At 37.1% G+C, this 14,386-nt stretch overlaps 1 protein-coding gene across 2 annotated transcripts in view; it reads left to right on the top strand.

The window, feature by feature from the left end:
• The window catches only part of THSD4 (thrombospondin type 1 domain containing 4), a 351,408-nt gene that overhangs the window by 101,627 nt on the left and 235,395 nt on the right, over nucleotides 1-14,386 (top strand). The window lies entirely within an intron of this gene.

The following is a 14,386-nucleotide window of genomic DNA, read 5'->3' as shown; positions in this document are numbered from 1 at the left end:
TCCAGTTAGACTGTGTTGGCTTTCCCAGTATTTTATGTGACTGCTACTTAGCAGGAAGTCAGAAGTATCTAGACAGGATCAGAAAACAATGATTACTCTTACTTTCTTATCATGACTCTTCAGCTATTCGTACTATTTTCCTGGTAGCACATCTGTGGAAAAATCCAGCTTTTGGTTCTGAATAAGAGTTCTCTACTTGGATCTGGGATCCTATGTGTGGAGCACTTGAGAATGGTGCCTTAGCAGGGAATGCAAAGTGTCTGAAAAGACAGTTTTTGAAATGGAAAGAGGTTTTACAGTTGAAGAGATGAAGTGAGGTAAAAGGCTCAGAGCCAATTGCCAGCTCTGTCATAATGGTATCAATTAATATATTTAATTTCCTAAAGAATATTAATGATGATGATACTACTTTTGAGTGGTGTGAGTTAAAACTTTTCCATTGAAAGGCTTTTTTGGATGTAGAACCCTAATTAAATAGAATTGAAATGTTCTGCAGGAATATGTTGAGTCCATTAAAAACCGAAGTGCTTTTCTGTCACCTAAGCTCATAGGTAGGCATTGGCAGGCTCCCTTGGCACCTGGGTTCTTAGGCCACTTCACCAGCTTGCTGGCATTCTGCCCAAGTGTTTTTGAAAGTTTTCCACTGTATAGAAAACAAAACATTTCCAACGTTTCAAGTTTTAACAAAGGTATAAGTGGAAATGTTTAATTTTGTATGGAACAGAAAATGTAATCCCCAGACAGGTCTTTTCAGAAGTGATATGGGGTGCTGCAAGGGTGTGTGCACGCTTTAATGTAGTTGGGATGCTCAGATACTGAGGTAAAGACAAATAGAAGACTATATATTTTTAAGGTAGCTTTTTTTTTTTTTCTTTTTTTTTTAAGCTGAAAAGCCCCTTCTTATTCCCAAAGAGCTACTGTGTGGTTTATTTATTCTCGTTTTGAGATCTGTATAGAGTAGGTGTTTGACATAAGTGGCAAAGTGGGGTTATGATGACATATCTTTTCCTGAGGAAATTAAACTTGACTTTATGTGAGGAATTTTCCCTGTGAACACTGTGGGATTGTATGTATGTTTGGTAGTCTGACATTCCGTGGGTGTATAGGAAACTTATTAAAAGCTCACATTACTTTGGGTTGTACTGTCCTTTCTTTGACTGTTTTGATATTTGCAGCAGAATTTTATAAATATTAATCCTGAATGCATTGCCACTAGCACGAGCTTAATTTGTCAGGCACTGACACAGGGATACTGCTTGTAAAATGCTCTACGCAGTTTGATCAATTGTCCTTTGTACACAAGAGTCACATGGAGACATCTTTGATAAAGCTCTTGGACCACAGTTGTCTCCTCTGCATCTCTGGACTTTGTCATCATTACCTTCAACAACTGATATCACTACATTAGAAAATATTTCACATTATGATGTTCTTGTTGGAACTTAAATAATTATGGTAAACCCTCTGCCTTAAATATTTAGGAAGAATATGTTGGGGAAAGTTTAGAAGCTTTCTCAATTAGTTTTGTTCCACAAGCGTGCTCTGTACTTGTGTCATTAACAGAACACAAAGTTAGCTGTTTTACACAAGTTAGTTATTACTAGGTTAATTACTTACTAATCTAGTAAAATGTTCACAAGAATGCCAAAATCACGCAATTCAGAAAATTTTGATGTCTAGACACTTATGGTTTTTAATTGAAAATTCAATTACTTACTTTGATCAATAAATATACGTTATTTTAAACTAATTTATAATCTAGGAGTCCAGAAGTCATCCTCTACTGCCCTGTTATACCATGAACTATAAAAACACAGACCAAAAAGATAGGTGGAGGTAAAAACTTGGTAACGTATACATGGCTACATTCATAGCCTATATTCTCCGGGTCAGGGAGAAGTGATCCGTGGGATCTGTAATGTTCTTACGATGACTCTCTTCATCATACAGAAATTATGAGATTTCTGTCTTTCTCCAAAGGGAATTTAGCAAGATACAAATAAAGTATAGTAGAGCCTAGGATAGAATAAACACTTTAATTTAATAAAACAGAAATATTCCACTGGAAAATAAAGGTTGAGAGTATTTATCAGTGATAAAAATCTACAAAATGTGCAAGGACATTATCAGAAAGACACAGTAAGAAACTTAAGCGTTCAGTTTACACACAGAGTAATTAGATTTTTTTTTTTAAGGCAAGAAATGCCAGCGTTGCCATAATTAGTCAATGAAACCATCTTAACTCTGCCTTGTGTCATGCAGGACAAAGTTTTTTATGATTGAGGCATTTTGTGACGTACTTCTAGTTTGAGTTCTGATCTTTAATGAAAGGCACCAGCCCTTTTCACCCATGTTTTCCACTCAACTGTTATGAAAGAAGTGGGATTCACACCATAAATTTGCAAAATCTTTAGCGACTGCCCATGCTGACTGCAATTATATTTACTCCATAGGCAATAGTATGGCTTTTGAACCAGTGGAACATAACTTCACATTAAATATGAAGTATCTGAAACCATTATGAATATAGCTCAGGACACTGTAGCATGGTTAAAGTTCTCTCCAAGTAAAAATCCCTCCTCGTGTAAAAATGTCCAAATAATCCTTGTTCAACCTAAGTTGCTACTGCTTCTAAATATCTTCGGGAATTCTTGTCTGTTCTTGGTGTTTGTGTGGCATAGTTTCCATATTTTAGCATAAAAGTTAGGTAAATCATATACATTTAGTGCCATTAGTATGTTTGGAATTTAGTTTGTGCGCACAGGGAGTTGAATTTTCCAGAGGCTCTGTCAACTTCCCAATATATATTTTCTTGATTTTTAATATATAGAAGTACTTCAGAAGGCATGGTTAACAGTAGTACTTCAGTATTTTACGACACGGCAGGAAGCATTGAGCTGCCTTCATCTTCTCTGAGGCTTTTTTTTAAATTCTGAGCCTGTTAAATGGGTTGCATGGTGGAGTTGGAGAAGTCTACATACTGGTGGAAGTTGAGTCAATTTGTGTTTAAGAGTAGCTGAAGATTCAGACCCTCATTTATGTGTAGTAATAACAAGATATAAAAATTCATGAAAGTACCTCAGAATCAAAACCAAGATGCATATCAGCTGACTAAAACATTTGTTTCCGAATTTCCCAGTGAATTATGAATAGTAGGTTTCTTGGAGCAATTGGAACTGTCTGAAAAGTTACCTTTCTTAGAGTAAATGAAATGCTTGTGCCACAGAGGAATGGGGGAAGAGATCCACAGTTATCCACTCACTTCATCAGTTTTGAATAGCACCATTAGCACTTAAAATACTGTGGAGTGATTCAGAAATTTCATTTGGATGCTTGTCAAAATGAAGCAATTTTTTTTGTTCCGCAATAAAACATGACTGCAGGCTGATTTAGATGCATTGCCTGGTTATTGTTCAAACATAACCTCTGTGCCAAGTTTTAAGGAGGAAACTAATCAATGAAAACTGTGACTTCAGAGTTGCAACCAGACGGTTGCATTCCTGACATACTTGTAGATTTGTTTAACAGGGTACTGTAAATTTGAGTAGTTGTCATTTATCAATATAGACAAGTGTTGTGAGAGATACTTTAAGGCATCTGAGCTTGTCTTTGTTTATTTTCATCAATTCATATTGACAACAGTCTTTGTCTGAAATTCCAGTGTGTAATTATTCCACACTCCTATAATTTGAACAAGAAATTTGCTTTTTATTCATATGTTAGTTTAATTGCATCCAGGTTTTTAAAGCAGAGGAAGCTGCAGATGTCTAGAAACTTTGATCAGAGGAAATGCCTTGAATTAATTTACAAATATTTTTTTATAAATGTTATTTTTATGAACATTTGTTAACTACTCCCATTAATTACAGGTCTAGAAAACACCTACTGTCAGATGTCAGCATCTGCTTTGGTACATGAAAGGATTAATTTTTTCCTGGTATTTTTAGGTTAGTTCAGTACTGCTCATAACAGTGAACAAGTTTAAGGTGAATTTTCAATCCAGACAGCAGGAAAAGAACAGAAATTAGTGTGATAATAGTCAGTACAGGAACTTGCAGTGAAAGTACCCACCAGTACAATCCCAATTCTCTCTTGTACTGACTGAGGTAGGTGGAGGAAGAAGGAAGTGCAGGAGAAGCTGCCAAAGTTAAGCTAAGGGTGCTGAAGGTGAAGTGGTCTGTTAGCAGTGCTGTTGCTACGGTTTCTAGATTTGTGGGGGTTTTTTAATTTTAGATTTTTAAGCAGGGCTCAAAAAGAGAAAATGGCCAAAACACATATAGAAAATGAGGAAACTTCAATGTAAGATTACCTCTAGCAAGCATGGGTTCCTTTGTCTAACCAGAGGATAGTTGTGTTGAAGGACAGTAGTTCAAACCCTCTCCCCCAGAAGTGGTGAAACTGGAAAATGGCACTACATGCACGTGGTGCCCAGAACAGTTAAATAGGACTTTTGCATTTGATATGCTAAGAGCTAACTGCATAGAGAACAACACAAACCCCAGAAATAATTAAAGCAGTGGTGATATTAAATAAATAAATAAAACCAGGCTGTGGTGCTCCGTCTCATCTTTGCTAGTACTTCATCAAGCATGCTGTGTGTTTGTCCAGAAATAACACCTTTGCAGGCAGTGTATTGCACATGGAGCGACGTGCAAGTGTAATTAATAAAACAGAGATTCTTTCTAGTGATAGATTGGTAAGGCTGTTTATCTTCAAACTCTTGACTTATATTCATGGAAAAGCCAATCCTGTATTTTTTATATCTGTCACTGCAGTGTTAGAGAGGCAATGGGTGAGTTGAAGGGGAAAGAAGTCAGGGAAACATCCCTTGCCTCTTTCTGCAAACCATTTTCAGGTTTTGGCTTCAACACTCAGTAACATCCAAGCCAAGCAATGTACTGTTTTCTTTTTCTATATTTCTGTTTGCATTATCATTTGTTAAAGGTAGTAAGCATACTGTTTATCTTAATGGCTGTTTTGAGACTTAAGTTTGGGTCACTTTTTCATGACAATTCTTTGAGATAGTATGTAGTTTTAGTTTGATCAGCAAAGGGCCATTAAAAGGACTCTTAATGTAATAAAGTCAAACCTCCAAAATTCTAGAGCTTTGACAGCAATCCTATGGTAACTCTTGTGTGTTAAGAAAATTATTTAATTACCTGATAATATATTGTTTTATCCTAGGGCCCCTGCATAGATCAACAGCTTAGTTAATAGGGATACACTACTCAAGGTTATTAGCTTTATTATTCAGCCTTTGGCTCCCTGCCTTAAAAATGCAGAAGATGAGAAAAAATGGCTTCTCTAAGGTCTAGTCGTTGATACTATTACTTCAGTGTTTGTTTTAACATTCACAAAGCTGCTGTGTGATAGCAAGATCTAATCTCTATTGTAAGAGAGGGAGCTGAGATTTGGAAGAGTGAGGTTTAAAAGAAGTGTTCAGTAATTTAATACCCTGTGTCAAGTAATTGGGACTGGAGGTTTTTTTTCCTGTGTTCCATATCATATTTATTACTTGACAATTGTCAAAGCAAAATTTATATTGGCCAAAATCGTAATTAGGATTTGGCACCTCCTCTGCAAATCAGATCCAGAGGTTTTCAGTGAGACCCCCCAAAACAGAAAGTACATAGTTTGTGAACTGAGAAAGGATTGGATTAAGTAAATTGCACCACAGGTGACATTTTTTCCCCCCAAACTGGTAGAGTAACTTGTTCCAGGAGGTGCAGACCATCTTTCATGTTCCTTACTCTGTATGTCCATTGTATACCTACTAGCTTCTACAGTGAATGAGACAGATTATATAAATAACTCTTCTGAATAAACATTCCCAATTCATCCCCAGGGTCAGTCCATTCTGCACACTGAATGAGTCATAGATCATATGGAAAAAATAGTATGTAATCCTATAGTTGAGAATGGACCTCACAGGCAAAAAGAGCCAAATTATATAGTAATTGCATGGACAGTATCTTCTAAGTTGAGGTTAAACAGTCTTTTAATGTCCTGTGACTTACTGTATGTAACTTTATAGTTTTAAAACAAAATCAAAAAAGCCTTCAAAACTAGAATGCCACCATGTGATACGTCACCATTCACAGAACTCATCAGACCATTGTAGTGGAGCCAGTGGTAGAAGGAAGTTACCCTCTACTAGTACTACAGGGCAATGAGAATGTTTTGCCATGGCCTTCATAGGTTTTTCTCACCACAGGAGTTTCTGCCATTCCTCCAAATACATCCCATCTCTGCCCCTTCTCTTTAGCAGAAGCTGTATTTTCTTGCTTAGTCACACTTTTCACTTTCTTATTACCTTGTCTAATGTTTTTCATCTCTTCTGCCTCCAATCTCTCCTTCTTCTACTTAGGTTCTCCCGCTTCTCTCCAGTTTCATCCCGTTTCACTTTCTTCTTCTCAGTACCTTCTTCAGCTGACTTGCTCATCCAGTCCGACCCTATGAGTCCCAGTTCCAAGACTTATTCAAGTTGTTCCAAAGTGTTCCATGCGTTTTAGGTACAGGTATTTGTATTGGGGCTCTTCCTTGCGTTGCCCATGCTGCCTGCAACAGGCTCAAGGGGTTATTAAGAGCAAGAGAGAGAGGTGGTGTCTTCTTTTCATTTCATACAGACCTCTGGAGCATGTACTGATAATTGCTGGAAAACTTCTCGGTCTCTTTTAGCCTCAGATGTGGAACATACTTCTTATGTTTACAGTAGTTCAGCTACAGTAGTTTAGCTACAAAAACTTTTAACAAGTTTGGACTGAATGTGTACAAAGGATGATTATCAGCACTTTTTAAAAAATCCTGTGGCCTGGCTGTATTTGGGTAGATTACCATATAAAAGGCAGAGGATGCATTCTTGACAAAAAACCATTTTCCTGGCTGACTTCATTTCACTCATTAAAATAAAACAGGCACTTATATTTTGGAAAAAAAAAAAAAAAAAAAAAGGATCAGAATATTTGAAGCATGGGAAAAAAATAAAACATTTCTTCCCTCTTGTTTTCCTTCGGAGTCGTTCTTGGATTAAATCAAAAAATTGAGACTAAGACAGATACCATGAGTGGAAAGTTTTAGTCTGAATGGTTAAAGTTTGATGAACTCATAAGTAAAATGGACAGTGCTACCAGCTGTAGTTATACCAAAGCATTATAAAAGATGGAAAATGTATTATTTGGTAGTTAGTTTAAGGTGCTTTTTTTTTTTTTTTTTTAAGTAGTATGACCTAAGTAGAAAGAATATATTGCAGAAACAGTGTAAGGGTGTGTTGTATCAGAAACGCATTTTTGATGTAAATAAGAACTCTAAAATACTAATAATGCTGCAATTTCTGTTACATTCGGCTCCTGCAAACTCGTAGTAATTTTTAAGCTACATTTCCAGTGCTCTACAAGTGTTCACTTTTTTTGGAAAACAAATTGTTCCACACTGTAGGGTCTTTTTTTTTTTTTTTTTAAAAAAAAAAAAGAACAAAATGCATTCTCTCAGTGGACTTACCAGAATTCACCCTAGATGTAGTAACATCTGTACATTTCTGCCTCATACAACACTGCATAAACATTTCTGTTGCCTAGTTGTCACTTAGAATGGTCTTCCTGCTCTAAGAATATTGTGATTATTGCTGTAATAAGAATTTTTAATCAAAAAGTTGGATATCATGGTACTACAAATCAGAAATTTCCCTAAATATTCAGTCCTCCTGCTCCATTCAGGTTGTCCCTCCTTCCACATAAAGGCCAGTCATTTAAATGAAATGCATGTTGAATTTCCATTTAAATTGATCAGACTTTCATATAGAAAACTGGTAGAGGATTATTCCCATGTACTGTTGAAGCTGATGGAATAGAAAAGTAGTGAAACCTATGCGATATAAAGACTGCACCCCAGAAAGAATAGGCTGCTCCAAGAACAATGTTTTTGAAAAATGAAGTAAAATCACACTGGCATAATTTTCTACAAACTACAAGGACTAGATATATCATCTTTGCTTTAGGTCTGTTGATTTCCCTGGAGTTGCATCAAGTATGAGTTTGTCTGAGGGTCTTTCAAAGCTGATACTGGTGGTTCCTTTCAAAAAGGGTTTTGGAGTGGCTGATTTTTACAGTATAAAGAGTACTAGTGTATGAAAACAACTATAGTACATAAGCCTCACATTTTCTGAGGAGGACTATTAAAACATGCTCTATTTTCAGATGTATTTGAACAGTGTAGACAGATGAGGCGGTGAGTCTGCAGCATGTTAAGGCATTCTTCAGACTTTGAGCCAGGTTGTATCGAATGGAAATAACTTTTCATTGATTTCTCATTAAATGAGGCAGTAGTGAGCACTAAAAGAAATTTGGGACAGTAAAATAGTAACTACATTTTGAGAAAATGGCTCTGGAATGAGTGGATAGTCATCTGTTCTTTTGCTGGATCAAGAAAAGACTATACAGCAGTCAACCAGCTAGATCATTGGCAGGTGTGAATTGACATAGCTCTGACTTCCATAGCATTCTTGCATATCACTTTATACCAGATGATACTCTGTTCGAGCATGGTCTGTTTTTCAGTATTTCTCTTCCCTTTTCTAATTCTTAGACTTAGATATCATAGAAACCAATTATTGTTTCTCAGATTTTTTTTTTCCCTGATTTGTTGGTTGGGTTTTTTTTTGGAATAGCATTTGTAAAATTTTAGCAATACACAGAAATGGATTATTTCCTTGACATAATTTTGGTATTACTGAGGAACTGTACTGTTAATTTTCCTACTATAGTCCTTTGGTGAGCCCCTCCTAAGCTTATAGTGCGAAACATTTCCAGCTGTGCACATTAGATCAGTGTAGATGCTTTGTGTGGGATGGATGAGGGGCCAACATTTTATTTAAAATCAAAGCTGGCCTTGAATCTTGTACAAGTTGTTGAAAATCTTAATTAATGTAAGTTATTGCGATCTAAACAGATGGATCTGTCAGTGAGAATTTTTAAAAAGCCACAAACCTGTAAAGTTAAGGAGAAATACTTTTTTTTTTTTCATCTGTTTAGTTGATCTTTCTTTGCCATTCTTAGACTATGTTTTCAGCTGTAAAGTGCTATGGAAGGGAAACCAAGGTAAAGCAGTGATAGATCCACTTGCCATATTATGCATTAATGCCTCATTTGTCTGATACATTGCAAAGTTAATAATGATTAGGTTTGGGTAACACTTCAAAGACTTTTCCAGTTAAATTCAGAGGACTTGCTGGGTGCAAAGCTGAAGCCATTCATGGAAAAAAGGGTTCTTAATTCCATACTGAGATGGTAGCCATTCCCTTGCCCATGACAGCGGGAGCCAGCACATGCCTCAGGGAAAGCAGGCACCCCGGTGTGCAGCTCTGCCATGGGCCATCTTCCTTGTTCCAAACACAAGCTCATTGCTAGCTGAATGGGATTTGGGCAGAAGTATACTGATTTTGTATTCTGCACATGTCTAAGGTCTTTTCCATCTATGACAGGCAGCCCCTTGAAAGCAGTGAGGGAAAAGAGAAAGGCTGCCACCCTGTATTATTCTCTCCCTTAGACTCTACATTGCTTCAGAACCTCTTTCTGATTAGTAAAGAAAGTTAGTAGCTTATGATGATTGTCATAACTAAGAGTAATCTCCATTGCAACAGACACGTAGGTGTAAATTCATTGCTTGAGACAGTGCCGAGATTTCAGCAATACAGGTGCTCATTCCTCATAAACTTGTCCAGATACCACTGCGTTCGCAGATGTTGATTTTCATTCCATGTCAGGCCAAACATTTATAGTGCACTGTCTATGCTCCCAGGCTGTAACTAGAGCTTGCTAGCACTATTTTTACTGCAGAGCTGTTCTTCACATGATTTTTAAAATTTTGCATTTTAAAGTTTCTTGCAAAATTTTGTTTTTCAGAAGCGTCAATTCCATTTTAATAAAAAAATCTATCTAACATTTTGTGCCATAGATATCTAGACACATTTTATGGACATTATTTCTTTTTTTAGTTGGCAGAGAATTGTCTTCATGTTCTGTTACCATTTTTAAAAATTAGAACTATTAGGGGAATAAAAGAGTCTCCAGTAGTTTAAATGAATCAGTGGCTGTCTTTCAGTGTGTGTTCAGCAAGACCAAAGTAGGGTGCCTCGATACTAAGTTAAGGCTTGTGATGTTCTTGCTAAACAAAGAAAAACTACTTAGCGGAATAATTAAAATTTGAAAGACCCCAGATTCAGGTATGGACATGGAACTTCCCTAGGCCTCAGGAGGAACAAGGTGCCAGCTCTTCATCACAGAAGTTCACTGCAGACATGGCAGATTGTTTTGTAAAGAAGTGGAATTTATATAGTATGCATATTGCAAGCACATGCCACTTTTAGACTATGCTTTGCAAATCAAAGAAGAATCTTCGGAGTACTGTTGCAGAAACAAGTATTTTAATTATTTTTCTTTGGAGATGTGTTTATCCTTTGAAATGTCAAAGGATTAATCTGATTAGAAATGAGAACTAGGATACAACTAGATTACTGGGACTTAATTTAATATATAGTATTGCACACAGAGAAAATATTAATTATGAACTATGCCTGAGCCTTTAGAATCCAGAAGGACTATGGGGCCTTGGAAAAAGAGTTTGCCAGTTACTGTAGGTCATAAGAATGAAACAGTGCCAAAAATCTTAGTCAATGTTTTAATTGCCTTTAGAGGTGGTTTCAGGATCAAAATGGCCTATTTATGCATTTCCAAAAGTGCATTATCTCAGTGCAGCTTTGAAACAGCTTTGTTAGTGGCAGGCACGCATCCAGTGTGAGCACATATCTACTGGCAGACCGATAATTTTCTGGTGTTTTGCCAACACTTCATTAATTAACTGAAGTGTCAAGGTTTTGTTAAAAACCTGTGCTTTTCAGATGCTTTCCAAAAGCTAAAAAGCAAATAGGGTGGTTTCTTTGTTTTACAGTCTTAGCTGTATTAGCAGCTCATTTTAAGAAAGAAATGGTACATGACAAAGAGAAGTACTGTGTGTTGTTGTCCCTCAGAATACTTTCATACCTGCATTTTTCAGATGAAATTGAGGCATAAATGAAGCTACTGTTTCAGAAGTGCAAAGTTTCTATCAACAGCAGACACAGTGCGTTTCAAGAAATTTGGCCTGAGGTCCCAAAACACAAAGGGATACTTCTAAAATATTTTGACTTAAGCACTGCCTGCCCCATCACCGTAGTGCTGTGGTGCTGCAGATAATTTCACATCTGGAAGTGTAGGAAGAAAAGCTGGCCGAGCTGTCCTGTCCCTTGAAATGGCCACATCAGAATGCAGCAATGGAAGCTCTGAAAACATCTTACCTTGTGTGACAGTGTCCAGCGCTTTGCAGGTACTTACCTGAATGAAGTCCCACATGCTTAATTTACAGCAGTGATTTTTCCAAGCAGCATATTTTAAGTACGAGAGACATCACCTAAACTCATACAAAAGTATGGCTTCTAGATGCTGTTTCTAATTTTATAGAGCACAACTGAAAGAATAATAATTAAAAAAACCTCTCCCAGCATAGAGTATAGTTTTCTAAATAATTACGTCTACCTCTACATGATGGAATCTGAGATTTTTCTTAGTAGATGCAACGCATATTTTTGGCCGATCTGACCTCCACAAACAGGGTTTAAAAAGGAGGTTTTTTTTTTGTTTGTTTGTTTTTTTTTTTTTTTTTGTTTTTTTTTGGTTTGTTTGTGGTTTTTTTTTGTTTTGTTTTTTTTTTGTTTTGTTTTTTTTTTTTTTAATCCAGAGCGGTTATCCTGTTTTTATATTAAAACCTCTATGAAAAGCTTTAGGTAACTCCTTCAGTAATCACAAAACATAATGAAGTTTTTGAGGAAAAAATGAAATTCTAGATCTCTTGTTAACAAAACGATGAATCAAAGTCAACATTTTGTTTTCCAAAAAAGTTGTTTTCAAGTCCCTACCAGTCAGCACGATCCTAATGCCCTCATGTCACTCACTGAGGGGGAACCGAGGAAGAATCACACAATAAGGTTAAATATTTTAGCAAAGTTCATTCTGAAAGCCTCTGGAAGATTTTGGAAAGAGATCCAGGTTGTTTAAATCCCAGTACTCTGGCTTAGCCACAGGAACATTCTTCATCTGTAAACACGCCAACATGTCTGCTCTTTAAAGCCAAGTTGCTCTTCCTTTGGCAGAGGGACAGGGGGTTGGGGGGCCTCTGGGGTGGGCAGACCCTGGGGCAGAGGGGCCATGCACAGCGGTGACCCGCAGCGCGAGGTGGGCCCCACGCTGCCCAGTGCTGTCCTCCCTCGTCTCCCAGCACCTCCCTGCCGGGTGTGCGAGCTGGGAAGCAAGTGATGAACTCTGTGGGGTACAACTGCTGGGCATTGTCAATAGGAGCTTTCTTTGGGGTTGTCATCCTGGCACAGATGCTCGTTGCTGTCTTTTAGGAGTTTTGTAGTCAAAAGCTGTATGTGTTTGTGACAGAAATAGTAATTAAATACAGGTGTAAAAATAGCTTGTACTCTCAGGGAAGAAATAAAAAATGAGGATCTACAGAAACCCCTTTGCTAAAGTTTCACTTTTGATTGTACAGGATCATGCTTTTTCCTTTTAGTGTGATAACAGTGTGTTTTCTGCTTAAAAGGTCAGAGAGGCCAAGAGAAAGTGCCTGGCACTCTTAGCTCTTCTGAGAAAGGCCCAAGGATTTAATTTTCAGGGGAGCTAAGCAGTAGGTGGCATAAAACTGTGATTTTGTTTGGCTACTAATTAAGAATTTAGGCGGGGTTAATAAATGGTGTATGGATGTTAAGTAGTATATACATAGAATATAGCATAAATCTTTTAAGCATTGGTGATTCATAAACTGTAGTAAGTTTGACTAGTTGCACCTTGTAGTTAACTCTTTCATAAAATATTTTCAAAAGACATTGAGAAATAAAGCTGAGTATAATCTGTATAAAGAATAAAGCAAAGAGTTTTTGCAGTCCTGGTCACTCTCAAATTTTTACTCAAAATTTTATTTTGTGATAAAACTTTGATGAAAGGAATGGAGGAAGTACAACTGAGTTGGGACTTTTAAAGTAGCAGGGATGTTACTGAGTTAGCCTTTTCTTCTGATTTTGGCTTGATCCACACAGTGTTTAGTGTATTTGTCAGTCCTTTGTCCTGCTTTAAAGCAATGGGGCCTCTGTCCTGTGGGCAACTTCCAGTAAGTTTAAAAACAGAAATTGTAGCTATATAAAAATGATCTTAGAAGGGGCGAGTGTCACTATTTTTTGGCAATACCAATGAATATTTTGATCTTTTTATTCATACGTTGTCTGCAGTTGGTATGAACGGGGTGTACAGGAAATGGTTTATGAGCCAGAAATACTGGTACACAAGAGCACGAGCTCAAGGCTCAGAAAAGGAAAAATAAGAAACAACAAAACTTCACAATAGACTGTCAGAAAATGTGTGCCAAAAAAAAGGGAAAAGCATTCCAAAAAGAAGCCCTTCAGGCTGGGTTCTTTGCTGGTGCAAACTGATGTCGTTCTTCTGTAATTTAATGTAGTGGCCTTAATTTATGCCAGTGCACATTCTGTCCCTTTACCTTTAGGATATCCGCTGTAATGGGTTTCCATAAAAAATGTAAACTTCTTAGCCTTGGTTGGTTGGTGTGGCTGAATTACTCTTGCTGCATTGCCATGTCACAGATGTAAGGATGTGTATTTCAGTTGTGAGAATATAGCTTTGCTTTCTGCGTTTGGCACCTGAAAGACTTTTGGTCCCACCCTTCCAATGTAACTTGGTGCCTCATGGTCCTATTTTCAGGGAAGCTTTTTTGGTTTTGTTTTTTTTATTAGAGGGTTTGTAGAGGAAAACAATATTTGCATGTACTTGGAGGTCTGAGAAGGATGGGTGAACAGAGCACAGATGTCTGTTTGGCCAGAAACAGTGTTTATTCTAGAAGATTTGTTACCATGATTCTAATAGAAGATAAAGTAGTCTGTGAACCTTCCCCCAGGCATGTCTTTGGTACAGTTTATAGCACACTTGAAAACTCTTGACTTAGATATCTCACTGACGCAGTTACAAATGTCTTCATATATAGATGGTGGATATGAAGCAAGAACTCCTCTGGGACCTCTGGTGTGCTGGCCTTCCCTGCAAAGATGACCAATCTTTCCCCCATACAAATATAAGAGAACTGAGTTGCAGTTGCAACAAGAGCTCTTCTTACCGATTCTCTTGCTGTTCCCTTCAAAAACACAGTTATATAGCCATGCTGATTTCATGTAATATTGTCTCAAACTCTCTCTTGAAATAGAAAAAATTCCATCTCCTATAGAAAAAATATTCTGCTGTTTTAGTCCAGTTAGTTCTTCATGTGGTTTCTACTGTTCTTGAATAGTGTTTTT

This window comes from Tyto alba, unplaced genomic scaffold, assembly GCF_018691265.1.
Source record: "Tyto alba isolate M040663 unplaced genomic scaffold, T.alba_DEE_v4.0 Super-Scaffold_41, whole genome shotgun sequence".
NCBI lineage: Eukaryota > Metazoa > Chordata > Aves > Strigiformes > Tytonidae > Tyto > Tyto alba.
This window is presented reverse-complemented; position numbering and strand designations above follow the sequence as displayed.